At 35.7% G+C, this 13835-nt stretch overlaps 1 long non-coding RNA gene across 4 annotated transcripts; it reads right to left on the bottom strand.

Moving 5' to 3' along the window:
- Positions 1 to 6139: 6139 nt before the first annotated feature.
- Positions 6140 to 11164, bottom strand: LOC111889842 (uncharacterized). 4 transcript variants are annotated; one of them, XR_006189995.2, is made up of 3 exons: positions 10666 to 11164; positions 6762 to 7705; positions 6140 to 6304 (listed from the first exon to the last, which is right to left on the bottom strand). It is a non-coding gene; the product is annotated as an uncharacterized LOC111889842 (long non-coding RNA). The 4 variants fall into 4 exon arrangements; XR_006189996.2 differs by having other exon boundaries at positions 6762 to 9960; XR_006189997.2 differs by having other exon boundaries at positions 8971 to 11164.
- Positions 11165 to 13835: the final 2671 nt, after the last annotated feature.

The following is a 13835-nucleotide window of genomic DNA, read 5'->3' on the forward strand; positions in this document are numbered from 1 at the left end:
GATACTAGATTGCTTTGATAAAACTTTGTCAATATCATACACCTTATCTTAGATAGCTCACAGTTGTGTCTAAACAATTTAAGAACTATGAAAATGGATGTCGTAATCATAGTCTCAATTGTTTAGACCTTTGCCACTTCTCACAAGCCCATGTTAGTGTGTCGGTTAACCACACAACCTCCACTAACGACTTTGAGAATGCAAATATCACAATTGCTATCTAGTTAAAATCTACTTAGTGAAAGTGTTTCCTCACCATCATTTTCATGAATCGGAGAGAAACCTTATGACACTTAGATTTAATGGTGTATGTGTTCTTATCCATGTGAATTGTCAAAACCATAGTCACAAGACAAGGATAATGACAAATCCAAACTCATATGGACTGAACTCAATCTTAATTTCTTGCCATTTGGCAGCTCAAAGGCCTGCCATTGCTTCCCAATTGTTGTGTAACCAATTGATAACTCTAAGAACTCATATGCAAAGCCAACTTTAACTGGAATAGGCACAAAATATGTCAACACAATAGGTTATAAACCTCAAGTCGTGTGCTAGTGAAGAAATTCAGGTTTTATTCTTGATTAGTTCTTGAGACTTTCAATACCTTTAAAACTCCCACTGTCCTCTTGACATATAAGTCTCCTTGTCAAACATCCAAGAGATAGTGTGGATTCTAATCAAGACAAACACTTCACACAATTGGCCTTAGTTGATCTTTGTTTTGTCCAAAACATCACAACTTACCAATTTCAAATGTACATGAGTAGAAAACCTTTTAATCTTACATTTGACTAATGTTAATAAACCTTTCTTTAAGATATTTCACTCAACTTACAGTCTTGGAGTATGACTCTAAGACTTGTTTTGGAACGAAGTATGACTCATCTTCTTGATTTGACCATTTCAACAATTCATAGCTCCTCTTCTTAGCTATCAGAATGCACTTAGAGGATGAATTGCAATAAGGTCTCTTAATCATTAAGATGATCATATGACATGATACTAAAGTACTCTCCCATCTTTTCAGATTTGAGAAACTTTTATCCTCCTGCCTAATTTGATTCTTCTTATTCGCTCTGCCATACATTGGAACCTTTTCCAATGTCTCAGAATTACACTTAAGCTTGTAAGTATAACCATATTTACTGAGCTTTAGTAAATTATGACGAATAATCTTATCGATCTTTTGTGGTGGACTTGACCAGTGCACAAGAATGTGTACTCGATCCCTTAGTCCTTCACTTGACTCACATATACATGTGAACAAGGAACTAGACTTAATTTTCTAAAGATGAAAAATTATCATTCATCATGCTATACAACTTGCATGATTCCAAGTTTTGGTCCAACTGAAACTTGGGTGATGAGGATCTTTCCTTATTTGGTAAATTTAGACATTACCACAAATGAAAGAATCAATTTCATATTTCCACTCTTGCTATTAATGGAATCATATAAGCAACAATTTTTTTCCTCAAATGCCATTGTAAGGATATTTTAAAATAAATAAAATCAAAAATTTCCTTTTATTTTTAAAAACTTTGCGGAAAAACTTATCCTTACAATCCATATGAAAACTTGTTGTTATCTATTCCTAAGCAATACCTCATAACTCCTAAGAAGTAGCTCAAGAATCCGATCTTCAAACTATGCGATAGAAATCCATCTACGCAATCTGATTCAGCATATTCTTTCTTTAAGTTTCTTCACTTTTCTTTGATTCTTAAAACATCACCATGTGACCCAGTCACATCATGTATCAAGAATCTTAGAGTAGAAACTTAGCAGAGTTAGATAGTGAACTTTACCTAGAGTCAAACTTTTTGACTTTAACACCCTTACGTAAATTTCCAGCTTCGCAACCAATTCCCCTTCCTTTGGCAATTTAACATATGGACACTTTGGTAATGGAACATGGGACTATCATAGACTTAGCCTTTCTCTTTACCATTTGGTCAACCGAGTTGACTATGGTCGATCCCTTTCCATTGGGAAGAGAGAGCTTTACTGGATATCCAAAGTCATTATTTTCAATGTCCATAAATTTTTAGGAAGTTGATCTTAGCAAATAGATAAGATCATTAAGGGTCTTGTCATAGTCTGTTTCATAGGAGTCCCAAAGGAAATCACTATGTGACTTAGAAAGTGATTGAACCACCAACTTTCTCAAGACTTTGACACCCAACTCTCCCGGCTTGTCAGTATGTGACTTCATCTCCAAGATGTGAGCACACCTAGACCTTGCCTTGCCAATAGGGCTTGAGTGACCTTCAACTTGTGGGATAGGGAGAATAATTGGAGGAGTTGGAGGAAGTGAAGTTCCAAGAGATTTGGGAGGATCATAGATGTTTGAACTAGACATCTTTTGGGAGACATTCAAGATATTTGATTAAAAGTCCTTAATATAACCCTCAATATGAGATATTAAGGCTAGGACCCTACAAACTATTTTATAACTTGGAAGATGGATGCCGTAATCCAAGCTATAAAATATTTGAAGGTAGGTGAATGACGATTCACCAATTTCCACCAAGATAAACGAAATGTATTATTAGGTTTTAATTAGTTTTGAAACTCCTAGATTCTGTTGAGATTCATTGAACTGTTAAATGGCATGTTTCAATCTCGAGTGTGCCCTTCAGGTTTTGTGAATGGGATGCCGAGGATCACAAAACAAGGTGTGAAGTAACCATGCAAATATATTTGGTACCCTTAATTATTTACCCCTTAATCGATGTGCCGGTTAACCACACACGCTCCACCGATACTATGATAAATATTAAGTTACCCTTTGCCTACCTTGTTAAGTCCAGGTTAGTGTGTCGGTTAACCACATACGTTCCACTAACGACTTAAGCAAAGTGCAAAGTGTAATTTCATGGGTTAGCACCTTATTCACTTTTTCCTAAGTAACTAAGATTTGGTATTAATAAGAGTTTAGTTACTTAGTATTTATCATCAATACTTTTAATGAAGGGAGAATTCTAGTCCTTGTCCTACCCGTTTGGCTAACGACCCTCCACCGGTCAAGGAAGCGGTGGGTGAGAGTGGACACCCATTAAACATCCATTTTATAGGCAGTAACCTTATACCCCCCCCCCCCCCCTTATAGACCAGCTTCGTGAATGAGGCCTACTAACGGTAAGACTAACTTTACTCTTATACATACATACATACATACATACATACATATATATATATATATATATATATATATATATATATATATATATATATATATATATATATATATATATATATATATATATATATTATTAACTTATAATATTATAAAGTATAAGGGTTGAATTTTAACTTTTAAAATTCTAAGGGCTAATTTGGAATTAAAGTATTTATAAGTGAAAACTTTTCAAATTCCAAAACTTGAGGGAAAGTTTTGAAACTATTCAAAACTAATTAATTCCATAACTTATGTGTTTAAAGTAGTTTTAATTAAAAAACTCTTCAAGTTCCATAACTTGAGGACAAGTTATGGAAGACTTCAAACTAATAAAAGAAGGTAACTTTTCTTTATTTTGTAACTTATGGAATTAATTAAGGTTACACGTTTTATTACTTAATGAAGTGACTCTTGAACCTCCATAACTTGAGGACAAGACTCTTTATTTTTGTAACCATTGCCAACTTTTATGAGTTTTATGAAACTTAATTGTGACTTTTCATATAACTTGAGGACAAGTTACAAAAACACATTTTAGAATCAACTCTTAGATTAAAATGGATTGAAAACACATAATCAATTAACTTTTCTATTAATCTAAGCAACTCTAAGAACAAGATAATTCAAATCAAACTTTTTCATGTAATTAGTCTAAACCTTAAACTAATACAAAACATGAATCTATTGACAATTATCTTTGAAATTGGATTAGCATGAACATAAAAACTCGATTTTTCAGCCAATTTTGCAAGTATAACAAGAAAACAAGCCTAGGATCTGATACCACTGATGGGTTTTGAGCATTCTAACACTCCTAAGTGTGCATGCAACCCTAAATACCTTGGATCTATGTTTTCTCTATTATACATGCAAATATGAACTTTCCAAGGTATTACCCTATCTAGCATACAATACTTGATACTTGGGTAATCAAATGGATAGAATACATACCTTTGTTTGATGTAGCTTGTCTTCATGAAGCTTGAGTGCCTAGTTCCCCAAGTGTGACACCTCAAATGGTTCACACAACATCAAGTGCACATGGAATGACTTGAGAGAAATTGAAACACTTCTTGAAATCGTCTAGCCCTCACACTCACACTAGTGCCCGATTTCTTGAGCCATGGGTTTCTTTTATATGGTGGCTATTAGGGTTACACCATGTAACTCACAACTTTACCCATTCCTTACGCTCCATGGATTTTAACCTCCATGGAGTATCCATGGGTCACCCCATGGACTTAGTCCAACATAAGGAATCTTGGATCACAAGCCAACATATATAAGAATGAATGATTTACACAATCAACCCATATATTTAATTAGTCTCCTTTTGATCACTTAATTAATTTCAAATTAATTCTTGATCAATACTAATTAAATAACCTTATTAATATATTAGAACTTATAATATATTAATAAACCTTAAGTTTTATTTCTCTCATTATAGTCTATCCAAATGCATGATGCCATGCAACCCAAATGGATCATGCCGGGTCGGGTCAAGTCTTACCAATTATAGTTATGGGCTTAGACATTAATCCAACAATGCCTTCCTACGAACATCCGAAGTATTTGAAACACTTAATCCATAACTTTAAGCCAAAGCTTAGTGAGTTTCTCAAAATACCACATACAACAATATACATACAAGCAGACAATCAACGCTCTCGACACCTAAGACTGATCCGCCTAAACAAACATCAAGTATCTAGGCTCACAACACTTTAGTTTATCTTGCCATCAACTCGCCCCTTGTGAGTGTCTAGATTCATAACACTTAATGTTGATATTGTCATTAACTCACCTGTCGAACTTTAGCATAAAGTTGGTACGCCCGCATCTTGGTCATTCGCGCAAAGTTGCACGCCTCAACTGGTGATTGTCGAGGCCAACAAAACAAATAACCCTAAATCTTGTACACTAAAACATTGTATATTGGTAAAGGGATCGTATCCACATAGATTGGTTCGGTTTGTTACTTCTATGAAAATCTTGTTGTACAAACACTTGTAAACTAAAATAAAATAAAAGTGGGATATTTTTGTCTTTTGATGTTTTTAAAGAAACTAAAATTCCACTAAGATATATAAATTGCAAATAAACAATTAAAGAGTTTGATTTAAGTCAAGAAGAGAAAGATGGTTGATATTGGCATTCATCACATGGACAAGTTAACTTATCATTAGATGTTATGATGTAATACTTGTGACTTCATTTAACTTGACTATAGCAATTTATAAGCATAAATCACCTCAACTCTTCTTTGTTATTAAAATCGTTAGAGAAGCTCATAACACATTTCCTTAATCAAACTCACAAAGTTAATGAAGCATATAATTTTGTGAAAATCAATTAGCATTAAGTTTTAAGAGTCCCCAAGTCCAAAAGGTAATCAGATGGTTACATTACCATTATGGATGATGTATTTACATGGATTGTTTGAAATGAAAACAAACACATAAATCATTTGTTTCTTGCTAATTTGAAGATCTAGTACTTAACCAAGAAATTAGTCAACTAATTAAACATCCATTCATCTAAACTCATGATTAAAGATAAACAAACATAAAAAGATGTTTAACTATAAAATACTTCCATAAACTTCAAGCACGAGTTCATAAACAATCTTTAAAATAACTAATCATCCATGGATTAAACTAACATCAACCAAAATGAACTTAGCCTAACATGGCTAAGGGGTCGTTTGATAGTTGCTAACTGAGTTAGAACCGACTGGGTTAGAAGCTAACCGGGTTAGATGTTCAGACTGAACTAACTTCTGACTGAAACTTGTTGTTTGATTTAACATCCGTCTGACTATACAAAATGACTATATTACCCTCACCCAATATTTTCATAAGAACCATTTTCATTGTCAACCACAAGAATCATGCTTACATTTTTCTTGTAGTCTAATAAAAAGAAAATACACAAATTTTTCACATTTTCATAAGAACCCAAATCTATACAACACATAAACATATAAAAAAAAAGACTAAATCAACATTCAAACATCATTTTTATAATCAAACCAAAATTACAGCATTTTCCTTAATGTAAAATGAACCAAGTGACATAGTTAGACAGTGTATTTCAAGATCATGCCCAATGAAACGCCTGATAAATCACATGAACAATAATAATATAGTTAGCTTTTTAGAAGAACGATATTTACCCATGATTCAATTGAGCAAGCTTTCCAAGTCTTGCGATTTCTAAACAATTGATCAGTGGGATACTTATTCCATAGGCCCACAAAAAGAGTTTGATCTTTATTTTTGCAAAACCAGAATCCAAGTCTTGTGATATCTAAAGTCCATGGTGGAAAGTCAAACCAAGATAGAAATCGATTTCACGAATCAATTTCAAAAACAATTTCATGAATCTAAATAAAAAATGACTTCATTAATCGGGAAGGGGCATGAATAATATTAAAAAATTATTGAAGGAGATGAATGGATAGAAATTGATTTCATGAATCAATTTCAAACACGATTTCATGAAACAATTTCAAAAACGATTTCATGAATGGGAAGAGACATGGACCGGAAAAAAGCATGGTGAAGAATTTTACCGGAGATGGAAGAAGTCCCAGGAAGAATCATGGTGAAGAAGGCGCCGACGATGGCAGAATGGTGGAAAACTCGATGAAGACAGAAGCGGTAGAGGAGAAACGATGGAGGTTGTCGTTCACGATTGAACATTCATCAGGGCAAAATGGGGAAACGTTCGGTCAGCCTCATTTTTTCCATGGACCCAGTAAGACAAATACTCAGGACCGAATCAGAATATTGGACCGGGTCAGACGTGATTAGCCTTTTATCAAACAGTTTGATCGGACTGAGTCAGCCAAAAGTGCTGACCTGACCCGATCAGCTGCATATCAAACGACCCCTAAGCTTAAACAAAATAGAAAGGGTTTAGAAACACCAAACATTCAACAAGAATCTAGATGAAAATATGATGTTTTCTTCAAGTTCTTACGATCTTCAAGAGCTCAAAAACCCCAAAGAAAATGCTCAAAAATTGATCTAAGAATGCCCCAAAAGCTCCCACCAAACTACCTTCAAATAGCCATAACAGTTGAAAACCCAAAACTGCCCACGAAGGAGTCACGTGGTCGCGTGAGCTGCAGTGTAAAAACTCACGTGGCCTCATGGGTTGTGCTGATTGAGAATTCTTTTGTTGTCCCTTTTTCCTCTTTGGTCTTCTTTGACTTCTTTGACTGATCCTAGAAGCCCAATTGCAATTTTAAGTAATCCAAAACATGTCCATCTTATCTTATTACCCTCAAAAGTCCAAATAAAATAGCCATAAACATTAATCCATAATCCATAAATATTCATCTTCCAATCATCCAAGGCCCATGTTTCTTGCATGTAATCTTCAAAGCAAACTCGAATGACATCAATCTTTAATCTAACTCTCTTTAATATGTTCCAACAATTCAAATCATGCGCTCGAACTCTGTTTGTCTTTTGAATCTTCTTCCATACTCCATTCCATTTCTCCAAATATCTGTAATAAAGCTCAAAAAACTATAAAATACCCAATATAGAAATAAAATAACAAAAAGGAAAAATATGCATGAAGATTAACTAAAAATAAAACAAAAATGCTAAAATAAACTATAAAAAAAAGTAAATAAAATGAAACTGCCAAATCATCCCAAGCTTAAACCTTACTTGTCCTCAAGTAAGACAAAACTAAAATGAACTTTGGATGAACTATCCTAAAAATAAAAAGAACAGACAGAACCATAGAACCTTATCAAAGTTAGTCAATATGAGCAGAGTTGATCTTGCTATTATCCCAAGAACTTTTCATCCGGTTGACATTGGAAGCATAAACCATAGCCAGAACAAGTCCTTCAGGTGAGTAAGGAAGGAAGGTCAGTCACAGCCCCCAATAAAACATGCATACAATAAAAAAACCTCTGTAGTAGGGAGAAAGTAGATGGGTGGTCTCGGATGGAACTCTTCTTTGCGTGTACACTCTTATCACGAAAGTTGTGTGATCTCACGAGTGATAGTTTCTCTCCTGTGTGACTGGGTTTCATCGCTCGACATCGTTGTAAGAATCGGCTAACTTAGTGTTGGCCCGAACCTCATGTAGTATTCGACTTGATAGACTCCCTAATATCACCAATTTGCAAACAAAAAAAACTCGATCTATATACAAAAAAATCTACCTATCTACATGAATATCAATCGTCGGGTAACCAAAATATAAGAAATATTGTTCAATAATTGTACTCGTCACCCATCTAAAACAGCCGCAACTTAAAATTTCTTATTTGAGCTTCTCTTTTCTGATTTGAATTTTTTTTTAAATACTTGAACATCATGTTGCAACATAGCGAAAAATTTACTAAAAAACACTTTTTGACTCGATATTTGGTTCCAAAAATATGTATGCGGAACTGAAAGATACTGATCTGAATGGTCTAAGTGTGAAAATGACCAATGTGTGGAGCATAAATTTGTAGGTTCCTTTTCAAAATTTTGATTTTCAACATATAATGAAAATGTCTAAATGTAGACTAAAAGACTCTAAAAACCTAAGAAACTCGCAAAAAAATGGTGATGTAAAGAGACCTGATAAGGATTCTACTCGGGGACAAGCATCAATGCTTCATCCTAATGATTCAAACATGATCGAGTGTGATCTTCTCAGCGGCATGGACCTCAGGGTAAAAACATTCATTGCTATTGTATATCCTATAGTTATTAGTATTGCATGCATAACTCTTCATGAAAACTGCCCTGACAATGATCACTTACCCCTTTAAGCTCTAGTAGTTGATCCCAAGTATGAAGTCCCAAACTGCGACCTAGTGGTCCCGGTTCTATGTGTGAGATAACAAACAAGATCCTGGACCAATAATGATACAATAAATATAAACCTGTTCCATGACATCTAATGGGGGTGAGAAGAAAGCAGACAACAAAAATGCATGCATGCTAATGTCCTAATTAAATGTCTTGCTAAATTAAAAAAAGAAAAGAAGAAAGTAAAATCTTTTTGGATTTTTTTTTATAAGAATGCAATTAGCTAAAAACTAATATGTTATGCAACCTAACTACCAATGCATGAAAAAGTAAAAAGAAAAGGGAATACCCCACCCCAAGCTTAAGAACAAGCATTATCCTCAATGCTCAAGGTAAGGGTAGAAATAACCTATATCGGAGAGTCGAGATAAGGAGGGGGATGTTGATCAAAGTTCTCCTCCCTATTGTGCTAGCCCCACATCTGCTGGTTTTGAAGCCAAAGCTTGTTGAAGTTTTCAAAAAAAATCAGGGGGGAAAATTGGGGCATATGTAAGGATGAAGGTTCGACATCCATGGATACGTGTTCATTATCGGAGTCGGAATCGTGTTGTAAAGGTGCTTCCATGTGCAACGTCTCACGATCGAAAGTGTCAAATTCTACGAGCCTCTCATTGGTTGGAATAATACAGTTCTTGTTCGAATAGGTGGTGATACAATAGTATTCATTGGCAGGGTATGGAGTGATTTGCCATATCTTGGTTAGACAAGGTATGACCAACAAACAAGAACCTCAAAATGGAGAGTAATATGGAGAAGTGATGTTGTGGTTAAGACCATTTTCTAAAATGGTGACCATGCCGCCGATATAGATATCACATGTAGGTCATGCCCCGGTCTCAAATCATTTCTGGAAGAAATAGGATGAGCAGTCGGGCCGGGGGCCATTCCTTTGGTTCATACACCAAAGGAAAAACAATCGGTTTTTATAATTTGGTTGACCTCCTGTCGAGCAAAGATCGAGAAAACCAAAATTTGATGAGCGATCTGGATACAAGGATAAGTAATATTGTTCACTCTATCTCATCCCTAAGTAAAAGAATACCAGCGCATGAGATCATGCCAAAATTCACCCTCTTTAAACTTGGGTGGGTAAGGCCTGGTGCAAAAGTGAGTTCCCTATCTATCTAGAAGTTATCATAATGGTGTTCATGCTTTTAAAGGAGGCCTCAAATGATTGGCCAAGAATATGAAATTGGGATGTTTTCTAGTCGTTTTCATGACTCATGGAAGCAAGGAACTCATGAGTGGGGAGCTCAAAGGTTTTGACATTGAGAAATAGGAAGTTTCCTCAACCAATGTTTTCAACACCCCTAATAACAAGTATGTGTCATGAAAAATGGATCTAGATGGTTTTATCTTTCTTTCTGAAAGGGAACGATAGGGTTCACGATGTTGCTTATTAGATAATTTTGGCCCCTAGGTTCTTTTCTCAACCCTTTTTTCGCGTTAGACGCGGGGCGCTTGCATGATGTCGACATGTGCAAAGGGTTTCTACAAGAGATTTATACCAACAAAAACAAGCCAATATATGATCTAAGGCAAACAATCACAAATCACCAACGTAATAGACAGGATATACAGAATTCCTAAGTGTTTGAACAATTAAACAAATATTTAAGATAATAGCATGAAAATGAAAGAATATACCAAATCCATTGTGAGCTCGAATTCGGAATTCTATATTCGGGAACTTTCGGGTCGATCAGAATCTGAAAAATGCTCTAAAATAAACAACCCCAAGCTTGAGTCTTGATTAAAGGTGCAGTACAATGAGTTCTCCGTTAAAAGCTAATATTTCCGGTGGCGGATCGTTTTTCAATAAAAAAAATCCGGTGAGTTTTCGGAAAAAAAAAATAGTAAGGCGCGTAGAAGAAGGTGAGTAGAGCACAAATCCGGTTTCAGAATTGGAAATGGCGGCCGGAGGTGGCCGGTGATGGCAACTCCAGTCACGGGTCGGGGGATTTTTAGTCGGGTTTGTATAGGAGAAGAAAGGAGAAGATTGGAGGTGATTTTGTGAAAATCCGACTGGTAGAACTCCGGCAAATCATGTTTTTCTAATGAAATGGGTTGTGGAGGGTAGAGCTATAGAGAGAGAATGAAGATAGGGAGTAGGGCCAACTGTGTTTTACTATTGGGGTTCTTGATGGTAACGATACAATCAACAACTAAAACAGTTGAGTCAATATGTTAAGAGCAGTCAAACGAGGTCAAATAAGTCTACACCATCAAACGGTCAGCATCCAATCGGTCAACGTGGGCATGAGGGCTTCTACACGGGCCCAATTTGAAATTTTCAACAAAAATGGACCCCAAACACGGAAAAAAAATTATTTTTCTAAAACAAACACTTTTAAAATCTTCAAAAATATTTTTAAAAATAATTTTATTTTGTTTTAAAAATGTGAAAGCACAATGCTTTTCAAAAATGCCCTTTTTAACGTCTTTTGCGAGATGGCTTCCAATTTTTGCTTTAGTATCCCGGGACATCCAAATGGATAATGTCTAGGATATTTGCATCGAAACTCTCATAGAAAGGCTTCAACTGATTTTTCTTGACCTTGAAGATTTCCCCCTTTCTTCGCTTTGAATCTCCACCGTTTTGTGTTCAAAAACTTTTATCATAATGAAAGGCCCTATCCATCTTGATCTTAACTTTCCCGGAAATAACTTCAGTTATGAATGATAAAGTAAGACCTTGTGCCCTGGTTCAAAATGCTTCCGGGTGATGGACTTGTCATGGAAAAACTTCATTTTCTCTTTGTAATGCTTGAGTTTTCATAAGAATTATTTCTTAATTCTTTTAACTCTTGAAGTTGAAGCTTCCTATGTCTCCCCACCTCATTAATGTTGAAATTGCATTGTTTAACCACTTAATATGCATTATGCTCTGGTTCCACGAGAAGATGGCATGACTTTCCAAAACCCAATCTAAATGGGGACATGCCTATCAGGGTCTTGTAAGCGGTTCTGTAAGCCCATAAGGCATCATCAAGACTTAGACTCTAATCCATTCTTGTTGGATTCAAGGTTTTCTCAAGGATGGACTTAACTTCTTGATTTGAAACATCTGCTTGACCATTCGTTTAGGGGTGGTAGGAAGTAGAGACACGATGGGTCACATTGTACTTCATTAATAACACCTTCATCGTCTTGTTGCAAAAATGCCTCCCTCAATCACTAATCAAGGCCCTAGGCACACCAAATCTCACAAAAACATTAGACTTTAAATATTCAATAACCGTTTTGGCATCATTTGATCTTTTAGCTTTGGCCTCAACCCATTTAGAAACATAGTCAACCACGAGCAAGATGTAAATGTCGCCAAATGATATGGGAAATGGGCCCATAAATCAATCCCTCATACGTCAAAAACTTCACAAACAATGATTGGATTTTATGGCATTTGATTATATGAGAAATATTCCCCTTCCTTTGGCACCGTTCATAACTTTTACAAAACACGTGTCATGGTTGGCCAAAGTAAACCATGAAGGTTTGTATCGATTGGATACACTTTAAGTATAAAGAACGAAAGAAAATTAACCAAGAAAATAAAGAACAGAAAGTAAAGAACACAAGATATTCTCCAAATTGTCTTTCACCAAGAAAAGGGTTGTTTTCACCAAGAAAATAGGTTGTCACAAAGACGGTCACCAAGACATGTACATTAGGGTTTCACCCTAGTGTTGAATATATACTAATCTATACAAGTATATCCCTTGATTAAAGGGATTATATCTAATCTATACTAAGAACCGATCTTCATAACAAAGATATTGGATCTGCTATTTCTTATATACTTATATGTATCATTACCTAATATACAAAAGTTACACAAAATAATATGACTACACGATGAAGCCGATAGACATGACACACTGGCGTTGGTAGTTAGCATATAGAGTGTTTGACTTATCAGATCATAAGGTGTGACCTTACAATCTCTCCCTATTTGATGATGTCAAAACTAACCTTCAACAGATTCTTTAGCTCATGTTGTCCCTAAGAATAAGATTGAAACTTTAAGGTCTTTAGTTTTAACGACCCCCCTCCCCCCCTAAAAAGTGTGATTTCCAATTTTTGATCATCAACAATAGAGACATTGTTTATCAGTTGCAGCGGACAGGTAGATGTGTGCTAATAGAATGTTGATATTATACTGGCTCCCCCTCAGATTTTGCTTTTCTTCAAATCAATAATATTTAGTAGTTTCTCACATAGTTTCTCCCCCTTTTTGAGATCAGTAGTAAATATGGGACTAGAGGAAGTGATCAACGTATCAGAGTTGCAATGTGTAATTGTTAACATGTCGCTCCAGGAAACTTCAAAAGAGAATTCAAACTGACACCGAGCTTGGCCAGGTCAGAACCCAATCTAAATCCAAGTCCGGGTCGTCGACAATACGAGGGGCATTGATAAGGCGGTTAAGGTGCAGAGTCGCGCCTTAACCGCTTCTCCGAAAAATCATACCCTGGCAAAAATGGGACCAATCGGAGAGGCCCATTCGCTCATCAGACGATAGCCACGATCTTCGTGAACATTTGGAAGATCTCCTTCCAGCCAATGGGAGGAGGAGGCAAAAGACGTGACAGAGGACCCTCCAATATGGGTCCGCCACATCGTACCTCACGAGATAATCCTCAACAGAACCAGTTGAGAAACATTGTCGCACCCCAAACCTGAACAGCGGAAACATTCGGGGGCGGAGGATGTCATGTACATTATCACAACAATTGTATAATAGTAATCAAATCAACAAAAACCATTGTATTAATAATAAAGTGTTTACATTGTATTTGGATCAAAACTGGATTGAC

This window comes from Lactuca sativa, chromosome 4 (genome assembly GCF_002870075.4).
Source record: "Lactuca sativa cultivar Salinas chromosome 4, Lsat_Salinas_v11, whole genome shotgun sequence".
Lineage (NCBI taxonomy): Eukaryota > Viridiplantae > Streptophyta > Magnoliopsida > Asterales > Asteraceae > Lactuca > Lactuca sativa.